This window comes from Pteropus alecto, unplaced genomic scaffold (genome assembly GCF_000325575.1).
Source record: "Pteropus alecto unplaced genomic scaffold, ASM32557v1 scaffold61, whole genome shotgun sequence".
Taxonomy (NCBI): Eukaryota; Metazoa; Chordata; class Mammalia; order Chiroptera; family Pteropodidae; genus Pteropus; species Pteropus alecto.
In genome coordinates, this window is record NW_006434835.1 from 9,082,111 (window position 1) to 9,096,217 (window position 14,107).

The 14,107-nt window shown below is 40.9% G+C and overlaps 1 pseudogene; it reads left to right on the forward strand.

Annotated features, from left to right (window-relative positions):
* The first annotated feature begins 6,686 nt into the window (after positions 1 to 6,686).
* Positions 6,687 to 6,805, forward strand: LOC112478526 (annotated as a pseudogene).
* The last annotated feature ends 7,302 nt before the right edge of the window (positions 6,806 to 14,107 follow it).

Below are 14,107 nucleotides of genomic sequence, written 5' to 3' on the forward strand. Positions count from 1 at the left end.
CACACACATATACGCAAAACACACACGTCTTCACCGTGCCTTTCCCCTTCCCAATCATTTTTCCTCTTCTTACTTCTTTTATTCTTCTAATTTTGAAACCGAGTCTTCTCTGAATCATTTAAAAATCTAACGAAGCTACCTCAGCATTGATCTTTTTGTGTGGGGTAATGATAAAATATTATTAAAATTTCTATAATGTAAAACCTGGACTTCTAGTCATTTAAACAGCATGAAAGTTAACATGATGCATTTTGGATTATTTAAGTAGGAAACGCCACGTTAATAAGAAGTCAACAATTTTAACAATTGTGATACCAGTCAAATACTCTGAAATTATTTATCTGTTAATAACACATGCCTGACATTGGGTAATTCACAAAGTGTGCGTTTAAAATTCCCCTTCTGCCCAGCATGTCAGGGGTTGGTCACTCTTTGAATAGTCTGGTCACGATGGGGAGGGGCGGTTATCACCATTTATTTCTCACTTCGGCAATTCCAGTTGATACAACCGAGATGCCGATGACACAAAACGCCCGCCTATGAAGAAAAACGCAGCTTCCTGCTTTGAAAACTCACGCTGGGGTTTGTAGGGCAGGGAAGTTGTTGTTTGGCTAATGTTTGTCTGATTTTGCTAAATAATGTTCTTTCTACCCCTTTTCCTTAAGAGAGGGACAGACCTAACAAGAGCTGCACGTGTGTCTTACACACATCATAGATCTTCTTTCTCCAAGGTCCATCTTCGCTTCCAATTTATGTATCACTCGATAACATCAACAAATGGAGAATTCCGATGAAGTAAGAAAAAGTATAGAAGTATGCTATTGGCTAAGAGCACCACATTTGGGATCAGATTGTCGTAGGTTTGAATCCCAGCTCTGTCACTCACTGACGTTATGACCTTGGCCAACTCACGTTACCTCGGTAAGCCTCAATCCGTAATATGCCCAGTTTCTTCTCCCTAGAAGTCATGGGTATCTGAGGATCACATAATTATTTAGAAAAGACAAAGATACGGGCAGGACATTGTTCAATAAACATTTTATTACTCTTGTAAATTCAAGAGGTTCTATAAGGGAAAAAACACCACTGCTAACGTGTAAGACATTTTGCCTCAGATTTATACAGGCATCAGAAAGATGCCTTCCTCCGTGTACAGCAGGAAAGTAGCCATAAACAGTTATCTTGTCTATAGCCATTATTTTACATTCCCCATGTTTCTGATAATCATAGACATTTAGAAGTGGAGATTTATATTACCCTTGCCTTTGAAAGCTTAAGCTATCCAAATCGTATTTATAAAATGGAAAACTAACTCCCTATCAGGCAAAAGCCCATGGGGTAGGTCCCCTTTATTAATGGAATGATTAAGGTGTGACGATATGAAGATGTGGAGACATTTAAACCTTCTGTTTTATAATAACTATCAAAGTCCTAGGAGTCAATGGGAAATAGGAGAGGATTCTAAAGCGCTGTGATCCGCATTTACTGACGGAATAGGGACAATGGACAGCTCCTTTACTCTGCTTCAGGTATATCTGGAGAGACTTCAATTAGTAAAACTCTCTGGATACTGACCATCTGGCACATTGGGAAGCAGACACTGCACAACAAGCTTATTTATGGTCCCCTCTCCATCACAGGTTAAAGGACTCGCTCTTGAGAAGGACGCCTGACATTTTCCAGAATTAAATCCAAGGTCCTTTTCTTCTCTGAGAAATCTACGATTCCATGTGTGAGAGCCTACCACTTAGGGAGAACTACTGCGTTATGGAGCAACCTTGCCTTGAGGCTGAATGGTCAACACTGGATTATCTCTGAATGAATATCCCAGGTGCAGTGCTGGAAAGGATAACAAGAAGTATTTGCAGGAAGGATTCACATGGATTTAGGTAAATGTCCAAGAAAGAACAAGCAGCCTGAATATTACTGTTTCTCTTGAGTCAGAAAGCAGATAGATGTCATTTCTAGATTGAAATATTCAAATGGATCCCAGAGAGGTTGGGCAGAGGTGAACTGCACTGGTTAAATTCTTCCAGGTTGTTTAGAACAAAGGTGAACTCAGATTATCTCCATAAATGGGGATTCGGAATAAGGACACAAGGCAGAGGGGGAAAATTCTTTCAGCAGTGACATAGCCATGCCTCACAGGAAGCCGGAACGTCATGATATATCAATAATTCTGGAACTGAGGTCTCCAATTAGTGAGCAAGAGGGGATATAGAATGCAGGGAGAAAATATATTAGAATATCTACTTACATTTTCAGTCTCATCACTTATCCCTTTAATTGTGACTGGTTTCTGATAACGTGTATCATAAATCGGGACAGACATCTAAGTTACAAATACATAAAATATATAATATTAGTTGTATGTGGCAGGAAGAGTAAAGCTTATCAAACATTGCTTCCTTACATTTCCCAGAACTATGCGATGAAGTAGATTCATTTGATTAGTCTTAGAAAATAAAATTTGAGCAGAAGTAACATGTTTCATTTCGCAGCTGAGACCATGGAAAACCCACTCATGATTCTCCGGTCTCCGTTGCTTCTGGTCATGACTGAGGTGTCTGCGTGTTCTGGATGGTGTGGCAATTAAAGTGGTGAAGCCATCCATGAGCCTAGGTCTTTGAGTAACTATAGGAAACAGAGCTACCCCTGGCATTGGATAAAAAGTGTGTGTAAGAAATAAACCTTTGTTAGGTTAAGCCACTGAGGTGGTGGAGTTATTTGTTCTGTAGGATGACATAACCTTTTCTGACTCATAAAGGGTGCCTACTCATTCTTTCTTAAGAAGTGAGCAATCTATGTAAATTCTCTACTCACTTTTGTTTTTGCTAACATTCTCTTAGGTTTCTCAAAAGAAATAATCTGATGAGTTCTCCAATCTATAGCTAGCCACTCACCTTTAGTCCAATTAATTGTGGACAGGGTATCAGGCTCATGAAAGGAGATCACTTGTGATCATCCATGATCACTTCTGCCATTGAGGGGAGAGATTTTTGACAAGGGATCTATTACTTTAGAAGTTTTTAAGGCCTGCCTACAATATGAATGCAAATCAACAATTTCTCATAGAGATACCGAGTCAAGGGATAGAAGCTAACAAAAAATCTTTTGTTCAAGGACCTTACCTAAATCAACTCTGCATTCTAATTTCACATGGATCTTGGTCAATGGAAGGCCTTTGGTAAGTGATTCATGAATGAATGGAAGGGCTGGATGAGGAACTATATGCTGGAATCAGTGGCTTTTTACAAGGGGAAGGTGGCGATGTATTAAGTAGAAGGAAACTGTGTCTTTGGCAGAAGGTCAATCCTTTGGGATTAGGGTCATCTTAATGTAAAATTCTGCAAACATTTTTCGATTCACACGTTCATTCAACAAATAGTTACTGAGTGTCCTTTATGTTCTCAGGTCACTTTCCCAAAATAACTGCAAAGAAAATGTTTTCTACTTTTTCTTCTTCATCTAGAAAGATCTATTTTAAAAAACGGGATTACAGATGCGAGCACCACTTTTTGAACACAGTCACGAATCTGGACATTTGGTCCAGGCAGTGATGGGAGGAGAATGGGTAATGATTTTCACAGAGCCTGCTGCAAACGCCCACTCATTCTTCCACAAGCAACTAATCTTAGGTCTTAGCAATGCAATATCCCAGTGAGTAAGGGATAAAACCGACTAAAAGGTGAAATGCTTATCAACAAAAGCCAAAAAGAAATTTACTCTTCAAGGAAGGCTCTCTCACCGGTGTCAGCTTGGGTCAGAAGGGTGTTGCGGTGGCCTGGTTATTGATGGGTACTGCTCTGACCTCCTTAGCTATGGAGGCAGGATGAGAGATATGCTGTTGGCTCTTAATATATATGCCTGAGCAATTTATTTCGAAGTAGAAAGGGAAATTGGTGAGAATGCTCTCACATTTGCCTTTAACAATAACATGCAGAGAATTGTAACTGGATCGTAAGGGTGTAACTTCAGTAATTCATCAATCAAGCATTTCTAAGATACTGGCTATGCTTGGCACTAGGTAAAAGCCCAAGGGAAATCAACACAGGTCCTTGCCTTTAAAGGGCTTATATTTTTACTTAGAGAAGACAGAATAGCCCAAAGAAAATGATCGCTGGCTTAAAAACAATCCAGAACATAAAACTGATATTGGTATTGAAAAGCAAAAGAGTTTAGTGGTCAGGTAGGCAGGCTACAGAGCCAGGAAGCCTGGGTTCAAATCCCAGCTACACCACATAATAACTTGATAGCTCCTAGACAGTTTACTTACTCTTTGTGCAATATTCTCATTGAAAATACAGAGATAATAGAGTATTCCAGACTGGTACATGTGAAGTATTCAGAACAGTGACTACGATGTGGTAAGGAATGACTATTAGCTAATATGAGGGGCGATTGAGTTTTAGAGGGACATTTAGTTTGGCTGATTAATTTTTCTCATCAAATATTCTTGCTGTCTCATTATCTTCCTGTTAGAATTTGCTTGACCAGAGAAACTTGATTGTGTGAACATGATCTGTTATGGCACATCAAGACCACCGGCCTGAAATCTAAGCAGCCAGGGTTCACCGCTACCTCTGTGGTCTCCAAGTGGCTGAAGGGTTGTCCCAATGTTTAGTTGTCTCCTGGGATCACAAATATCTCCTCCGATAAAACAAAAAAAATCCAAAGCCTTCATTTTGTAGCTTCTTCTATCCTCTTCAACCAAAATGGCCTTTTATCCTTCTCTCTGCTGATCTAACTCCTGGATGACTCAGAATCCAGGGCCCAGTGCAGGATCTATATCTAGGGATGCGATGGAAAGAAGGAATGGATTTTTGACTTGTGAATTACCTGTAGTAAATGTCTATATGTCCTGAACTTTCTGAGAGTTTTAAATATAAGTGGAAATCTGGTCTTTTCAGAGGACATGCTGCCTTTATGTCCAGAAGCTTCTGATGGTATCCAGTTATCGCCAGTTAAGCTTCTTCATAGGCCAGACCACTCTCAAGATGAACTATCAATCAAGGCTGCCTGCATGGCTGAGCCGGTGCTGCCCGTCACCCGCCCCTTCCCTGTCTTAGAACGTTTGACCCTTTGCCTGACCGATGCGACCAAAGATGCCCGCCTGTCCTCTTTCTACTTCCACCGGCCACCTTGGCCCTAGAGACAGAAATCACACATTAAGAACAGCAGCAGACTAGCTCCTCGAGCCCTCGGCTACCCAGTTTGGCACTCCCACAAAACAGAGAAATACAAGTCTGCTTCGATTTAAGCCATTTCTGTTTTATTGGGGTTTTTTTGTTTGTTTGTTTTTTCTGAGTCTTTTGTTTTTCAGCCATGGCAGCTTACCTCATACTCTAAATAATAAATTATTCTCTGACCATGTCCTTAGATTTCTAATCTATTAAAAGAAGCGGTCTGAACAGAGACTCCGTAAGAGTGTCCCCAGATTAAACGCTGTAGAATTTATATTCTGGAACTTGACAAGTGCGAGGAGACGCTGTGTGACAGGCTGCCTTTGCCCTGGGATTTACCATTGAACTTGACAGAAGGAATATATAGAACATCCTGATAGGAAGAGGAAATATCCCCGCACTAAGATATTCTCACTGCCCAGGCATCCTGTCTGGCCTCTTGCCTCCTTGCTGCCCAGGTTACTTGTCTAAAATCCTGATAAAAGGGGATAGATTACAGAATTTTGGATTACAAGTGATAGGGAGAAACGTAAGGATCTCTATTTTTTATTTTTAGACAGTAGAGTCTTTTTTTAGATAAGAAAATTTATGCAAAATCTGATATGTAAAAGATATAACAGCGGAGCTTCTCTGGTTGCATGGGCAGTTGGGGACCTGGCTTATGTGCTATTTTCTCCTTAAACCCAATGATGGTTCCTGAAGGACTTCCTGTCTAACCTGTGCTTTTCTGAATTCAGTATGAAAACCACTGGCCTATTTCAACTCTCTCTCCAATTTACACATGGAGAAATTAAGATGAAGAAATGGTAAATGGCGGGCCCAAGCGTCTTGATTCCAAGGCCAAGGCTCTTCCACTAATCATACTCCCTCCTCCCAACCCTCTCCCCACATGCACTGTTTCTTTGTCAACATTGTTATGTCTGCTGTACACAGAGAATAAGAAAATGTTCTCAAGTAAGCGATACCTTGGAAACAAAAACAAGCCTCTTTGTGTATGTCTTTTTCTCCATGGGTCTTCAGAGATCACCAGAATCCAAGCCTCCAAATATAGCCATGAAATCATCAAAGTTCATTTTAATGAACAACGCTATTGTTTTATCTGACAGCTCCCTTCAGTACATTAAGGAGATGGGATCTGAGTTAAGGTTGATGACTTTTTCTCTGAACTGGAGTAAATGCAGCTCCAACTAAAAGCTGGATAAAAGACCAGAGTCTCCTGAATGTCCTTCCCATCACGAGTTGATTCTGTTAAGAATTTGCTTCCTTCTCCTTTGTTCAGAATGTGTCGACCATAATCTGTCCCATCCTTCCATTTCCATCCTGTTGTGACTGTAATGACATCCCAGAGACTTACTGACTTACTCTGAGAGGTTCAACTTTCATTTCCAAGGACGGACATGGCCAAACCTTTTCCGTAAAGGACCCGGTAATAATTATTTTAGGCTTTGCAAACTATAAAGAGCCTCTTTTGCATATTCTTCGTTTTCTATTTTTTAAAAATTAGTCTACGGCCATGTCACCCTGAACAAGCCTGATCCCATCTGATCTTGGGAACTAAGCAGAGTCGGGCCTGGTTAGTACTTGGATGGGGAACCACTTAGGAAGACCAGGTGCTGTAGACGTAAAAAACAAACAAACAAACAAAAAAAATCTATTTATTTTTTAAAAATTAGTTTTTTAAAAATATAAAAACTATTCTTAGCTCAAGGGCTGTACAAAATCTGTTATAGGCCAAATTTTTAAGATCCAAAGGTCTTACTTTAGGGTTTCTTCTATAGTTCTTCTCTCAATTTTTCTTCCAATTTTTCTTTCTCCTCTAATATTTTACTATGAGCAACAAGAAGAAAACAGCAGCTTGAAAATCTCCTTTGCTAACAACCAGGTTCATCACTTATAAGTTCTGCTTTCCACATAACAGCCTGAGACAGTTTCGCTAAGCTTTCCGCCACAAGATGATAAGAAGCAGCCTTCTTCCAGTTTCCAAAAACATGTCCTTCTCTTCTTTTTAAGCCTTCACTAGCAGCATCCTCAAAGTTCACATTTCTGCTAACAGTCTATTTAAGACAATTCAGGCTTTCTCTGTTATGCACCTCAAAATCCTTTCAGTCTCTGTCCACTGCCCGATTTCAAAGCTGCTCTCACATATGTTTAGATTTTTGTTAGAGCAGTACTCCACTTCCAGATACCCAAATTTGTTAGTTACAGATTGCTGTAAACACATTAGCATAAACTTGGAAGCTAAAAAAACACCCATTTGTTGCCTCACAGTTGTTGCATGTCAGAGTCTGGGTATGACTTAGCGTGGTCTTCTCTACAGGGTTTCACAAGATGTCAGCCACAACTACACTGTCATCTGATGATGCCGGGGGTCCTCTTCCAATCTCACACGATTGTTGGAAGAATTCTTTTTCTCGACTCTGCAGAACATACGGTAGCCTGCTCCTTGAAAGCCAGGAGGATTATCTCCCTTCAGAGCTTTCTGACTTCTTAAACACTCACCTGATAAAGCCAGGCTCAACAAGGACCATCTCCCTTTCGAATGACTCAAAGTCAATTGATAAGGACCTTAATTACATCTGCAAAATTTTCTTAAACTTTTCCATATAAGGTCAGCTAATCATGGGAGTGATGTCCTACCATGTTCATAAGTCCTGCCCCCACACAGAGGGAAAGGATCGTACAGGGTGCCATCCGAGAATTCTGCCTACGACAGTTTGGAAAGATCTTCGAACAAGTATGAAGATCCAGTACATTTCTCCACGTCATTCTTAACAACATATTTTTTAAATTTTTTGCTTAACCATGCAAATTACAATAAGCTTGGTATATGGACTAAATTAAGCCTAGTTCTCATTTTTTTTTAACCATAGCATAATATAGAGTCCTGGTCTGGGACTCAGGAGGTTTGCTTTTAATCACATCTCTGCCATAAACTAAAATGTTGAGTATTCTCAGGGAAGAGACTGCATTTTGTTGAGTTTCCATTTCTTTTTAATATATTGACCATATTATCATGTTTTCCTTTAAGCTCTTAGGTTCTTTGGCTCAATGATTCATATGTCCTGAGGTATAATTTTGGGGGGCATATCTCTACTGAAAAGCAGAATTAGTGGGCAAGGGTAACAAGAGCCACAGACCACCAAAGATGGGAGAAAGGGGTAGAGGATGAGGAGGCTGGAGTTAACCGCCCTTCACTGTCCAGAAAAGGCGGGCTCTGCTGGGGTGTTTGTTCGCCCTCGCCTTCCCCAGGAAAGTCTGCAGAGAGCATCTCGGGGGACCAGGAGTGTGTGTGCACTCCCAGGCCACGCACTTACCCCCCCAAGCCCGAGGCCAGAACACCCTTTTCCCTGCGCCAGCATCTGAACTGACGGTGTTAATGTTGACTCTGCCATTTTCATGGTTAAGTGGTTTTATGCTAAAAGCTTCAAAGCTAGGGGTTTCCAGAAGTCAAACTTAAAGGCAAATCAGACGTCCCAAGCACCTGTATGTACTAACTTCAATCTTCAATTTTCAAACGCAGTAATCAGCCCACACATCTTTATGCTTGGAAAGGTTCCCACGGATATGGCAGCAAGGTCTGTGGCCAAAGTTTTCTATCAAAGCTCTCAGGTTGATGACTACTTTGTAGGCTTTCCGTCAAGCGCGGCCAAGCTCCAGTGAGGACAAATAGCAGGGACCGTCCCTGGGACAGGTGGCTGCGTGGTACAGTGGTATTCGAATATGACTGACCCCATGCCCTGGAGAGAGCCAACCTGACTCGGAAGCTGACTCTGACCTTATGAGCTCTGGGGTCTACTAACCAATGTACTTCTCTGCTCCTGTAGAATGAAGGGTAATTATAATGACAAATCGTATGACCTTGCCGTTATGGGGTCACTATTGTCCAAGATCTGACCCTCTGCCCTGCGTATTCTAATTGCTAGCAACTAGGTCTGCTAAGTTTTTGAATAAAAAGTCAATAATCATTGAGGATCAATTTGTGATGCTTTGGGCACTTCTTTAGGCACTCCACATATAGTCCTCATGAACTCAGTTATGCACCGAACCATGTCTTCCCAAAAGTCATACATCGAAGCCCTAACCCTCAATATGACTACATTTGCAGACAGCACCTTTAAGGAGGGAATTGAGGTTAAATGAGGTGATCAGGGTGGGGCCCTCATCCCATGAGACTGGTGTCCTTAAAAGAAGCAGAAGAGACACCAGAAACACGTGCACGCAGAGGAAGGACCATGGGAAGATGTAGTGCGCAGGCGACAATCTACAAGTCAGGGAGAGAGGTTGCACCAGAAACCACCCCTGCTGGCATCTCGATCTTGAACTTCTAGCCTCCAGAACCATGAGAATTTTCTGGTGGTTAAGCCACCCAGTCTGTGGTATCGTTAGGGTAGCCCTAGCTGACGAATATACCACCTCCGAGGTAGGCGGCATTTCTCTTTTACAGAATAGATTAGTGCTTAGAGAATCGGGGTTAATGGTTTGTCATAACACAACCCATGGGCCATTGTGGAGGGAGAAGCAACATGTATGCCTTTTTGTATATGGAAAACTTTAGGCTGCATATCTCACTCAGCTTACAGCACATCATGACCCAAGATGACGAGTATTGTATTTAGCCTCATTTTACAAAAAAAAAAAAAAAAGAGAGAGAGAGAGAGAGAGAAAGAAAAAGAGAGAAAGAAAAAGAAATTTAGCAATAGACAAGTTAACTATCTCACTCAAGGTCACACAGCTAGCTAGTGGTGGAGCTGAGATCTAAACCCAGTCTGGAGCCGAAACCTTTGGTTTTAACTCCTCTGCCATACAGACACATCCAATCTTCTCTCTGCAGTTTTTATGCAGGAGGACTGTGCAGACCGATGCAAGATCCTCAGAAACAGAGGTTTCAATCTATAACATTCACATGCAGTGAATGAAATAGAATTTATATAAATGCCCAGGTGAAGGTAATGTCAAGAAAAGCGTATCTATGATTCGCAATACTGTGTAGCATCCCAGATACGAAGCCCAGATTCTTAACCTTAAATTCAGTCCAATCGCACAGAATAGAAATCAAGTGTCCTTAATATAATTTCTGGGTTATTGCACTGGAATTAGATATGTACATTAAAACTTAAAAACATAGGCATTTTCACTTTAGAAGATTTCTAAAATTTTTAAATACATTTTTAAATATTTTGTAAAAGATGAATTATTTGCAGTCTAAACTTAGTATCGAGTCATATGTACTATCAGGGCCCAAGTTAGCTTATATGTAAAATTAATATTTTTTATTATATTCTCACTAAAACATAAGCTTCATGAGTGTGGGAACGTTCTCATGTTTCTTGTTCTTTCTCTAGTACTTTAAGCCATTCCCAGTACACAGTGTACACTAAGCAAATGTTTTCTGAGTGAATCGGTGCCTTTATTATGTGCCTATGTGATGTGCTTATTAGGGACACATCAATAAATAATGTTCCATCTCTACTCTTAAAAGTCTTACAGTTTAAGAGGAATAGATATGCGAAATACAATGTACAAGATAATATGAAATGTATTATCATAGAGTACGATCATGCACAAAGTTTCAAAGCAGTACAGAAGGTGGGGTGATGAACTGAGAAGTAAGGGTAACAAAGTAGCAAATCTTGGGCCTGGATAGGAGTCGAAAAGATGACAAAGTTTTTTAGATTGTCGAGAAAGTAAAAGGAGGGCATGGCCCAGAGATGTGTTCCGAGAATTGTAAGTATCTCACTCTTACAACCAAATAAATTATAAAAAGCAGGATGAAGCATTATACTGATTAAAACATGAATTTGTTGAATGGCACCAGGAAGAAAGCAGTTTGTGAAATTTCATAGTGAGCAATCTCTTTCATTCATTCAACTATAAATACATATTTATCGAGCAAACACTATGAAAGCCTCAAGGATGGACACTGGAGAAACGTGGAGAATAAGACGTACGACTTCCTGTCTGCATGGAGGTTAACTTCTAAAAGATGGAGACAGATGAGACAACGAACAGGTAAACAAACAAACAAAAGTAAACAAGGTAATTCGGAGAGTCAAAAGTATAGTGATAAAAATAAAACAATGATATATAAGAAGAAGACTGAGAACCTTTTTTTAAATTGGGTTACGTAAGGCCTTCTGAAGAGATAACATTTGAATTGACCTGAAAGATTTGAGGAGCCAGGTACACAAAAATCTAGAGTCACACAGTTCCAGGCAGAGAAAACAAGTGCACGGCCAACAGGTGAGACTGAGCTTTCCGTATTCTAGAACAAAAAGAAAGCAGACAGGGTACCTGAATTTTAGTGTTCAGAGTGAAGTAAGAAAGATAGTAAATGAGATCAGGAGGGCAGTTGGGGCCCTTCAGGCCATGGTGTGACGTTCGGACTTCTTTTCCTAAGTGCCACTAAAAGTCATTGAATGGTTTTATATAGGAGTCTGCACTGTGTAGAACAGATTTTAATGGGGTGATTCCAACATCAGAGACCGGTTAGGAGGTCACTTCCAAAGCCCATGTGAGAGAGGTGACAGTGGCTTGGAGGGATGAAGGTTAAGTGGATGGATTTAGGGGGAGTTGGTGAATGGTAGCACCATTTCATGGGACTGATCAACACTGTTTTTGACTCTGGGACAGTGATTATTTACAGGCTTGTCCTCGTCAAGTTGGTTAAAGATGGAATCTTCGGAGAAGGCTAATTTATTCATCATTGTACCTTTTCCTCTCACTAGCACTGAAGTTTTAGGCAATTATGCTCTCTGAGCACCATCTTCTCTGTGACCTGTTTTTGTCTTGGGAGAGAGAAGCTGACTCTTGGAATCTTAGAGAAACAATTACATTCGCAGAGGCTCCAGTTTCTGCATTTCCGCAGGACTTGGTTTGATTGCGTGGCACGGGACATTGCTCACCTCGGGGTCCTGGTGGAGAGCTCAGCGTACTAATTTGGAGCACCTCACAGTGACTCAGCATCTCTTTGGGCCTCTTCAGGCTTCTGCCTTTGGAATACCTGCTGACTTCGGTTTGGAAAAAGCACAGCGATGAGCCGCCAGTGTCTCTTTCAGGCAGAGCTTTACTTAACCCTTCGTAATGCCTGTCATACGACATCAGACTGATGTTCACTCCTCTTGGCTTGTAGAAGACAGTAAATGGCTACACAGCAGTGCTTTGAGCCCTCCCTGTGGCCATTTCTTCACTCAGGGCTCCAGAGCTCTCCCTCATGTTCACAATACCTGAGAATCCAACCGCTGTACTGTATCCCTGGAAATCCCTCTGAGGTCCCAAAAATAGCTCACCAGTTTTGAGAGGAATCTGAGATATTGATTAGCCTATTTTTAAAACCTTTTTATTATAACATAAAGTGCATACGCACAAAAAATCATAAAATCATAATCATAAAACGTGTTACTTAATGACTGATTACAAGGCATAAATACCCACCAACCGCAAGCCTTCACCATGCTCACACAGCACAGGCCAGTCATGCAGAACTTAACATACTCTGGCTTTTCATGTAGTTTTTTGCAATGGAAAGAGTACAGACTTTGGCAGAAAGCCCTGGATTCGAATTCTGACTTTACCAATCATGTAGCAGTGATTTAACTTTTCTGATCTTCTGCTGCCTTCTCTGTAAAACTGGAACGCGGATACTGCTCCTGGAGGACTTCTGAGCTTTAGATGAGATAATGTGTGTAAACGTCTCCAGCACCGCGTCTGATGGATGGTGGAGGCTGCATGGAAAGCTCAGCCCTTAGGATGAAGTTCTCCCTACAGTGGGGACTGATGTTGAGCTAAGACTGCTCTCCGGAACTCTGAGTCACAGGATCCCTTCTAAGCCTTTCATTTGCCATAACGTGTATCTGCCACGTGAGGAAAGAATGAATTAACTCAGAGATTCACAGTTGGGAACTTCGACTTGACCGGGACTGAGGTTATGTTTGTTATTCTTCTGACTTATATCTGACTCAACAACTTGAAGTCGATTCTAAAGACTGAAGCCCAGTGTGAAGTCTCAAACTCTTAGCTCATGCTGCCTGATAGAACTGTCTGCATTGATGAGAGTGTTCACTATCTTCTCTGTCCAACACAGCAGCTACTAGCTACATGCGGCTTTTGAACACATGTAATATAGTTAGTGCAACTGAGAAAATGAGCTGATTTTAATTTAAATTTAATTATTTGAAATTCAAATTGAATAGCCAATGTGGCTAGTGGCAACAGTCTTGGAATTCAGTCTTAGGACATTAGGATGGAGAGGATTTCGGAGTTCTTCGAATCCAACCTCATCTTACAAAATGTAGGATAAAAAAAAGAAACCAATATTTCCTGAACACTTTTCACAGCCAGCTCCTATAGTAAAGACTTTATGTTATTCTCTTTTAAGATGCCTAGTGGCTTTATGAAATAAGTATCTCTAACATTTTACATTTAAGAAAACTCTCTTAGAGGCACATGGTTATACTCACTTCAGTAGTGTTTTCTACTGAGGATAATAAGATGTGGGTATAACCAATGTGGATCACCCTACACAAATTTCAGCCTCGTGCAGGAGTCAGTTTCTGCCATAACAGTTGCCTATAAAATATTGGAGAGATGAAAATTTAATATCAGCATCACTACAGCAGACCAAGCAAAGATTCCTCTCAATCACCTTTACTGTTCTGTGTCTTTTAACGTTCAACACCAGGAAGCTTGTCTTTATAGCTCATCTGGTTTCCTGGCAGCCATGCCTTCCCTGATTACATAATGTAAATTTTAGTGCTCGCCTAAGCAGGCCATGATCAGGAGGTAGCATTGCTTCAGAAACATGCTGACGATGCATGGAACATTACCACAATTCCTTTTGCATTAGTCAAGGCTGTTAGTTGAACTGCAACTTTCATAAGCAAGGAGAAACGAATGCCGACAATTCTATCCGACAGGTTACAATTTCC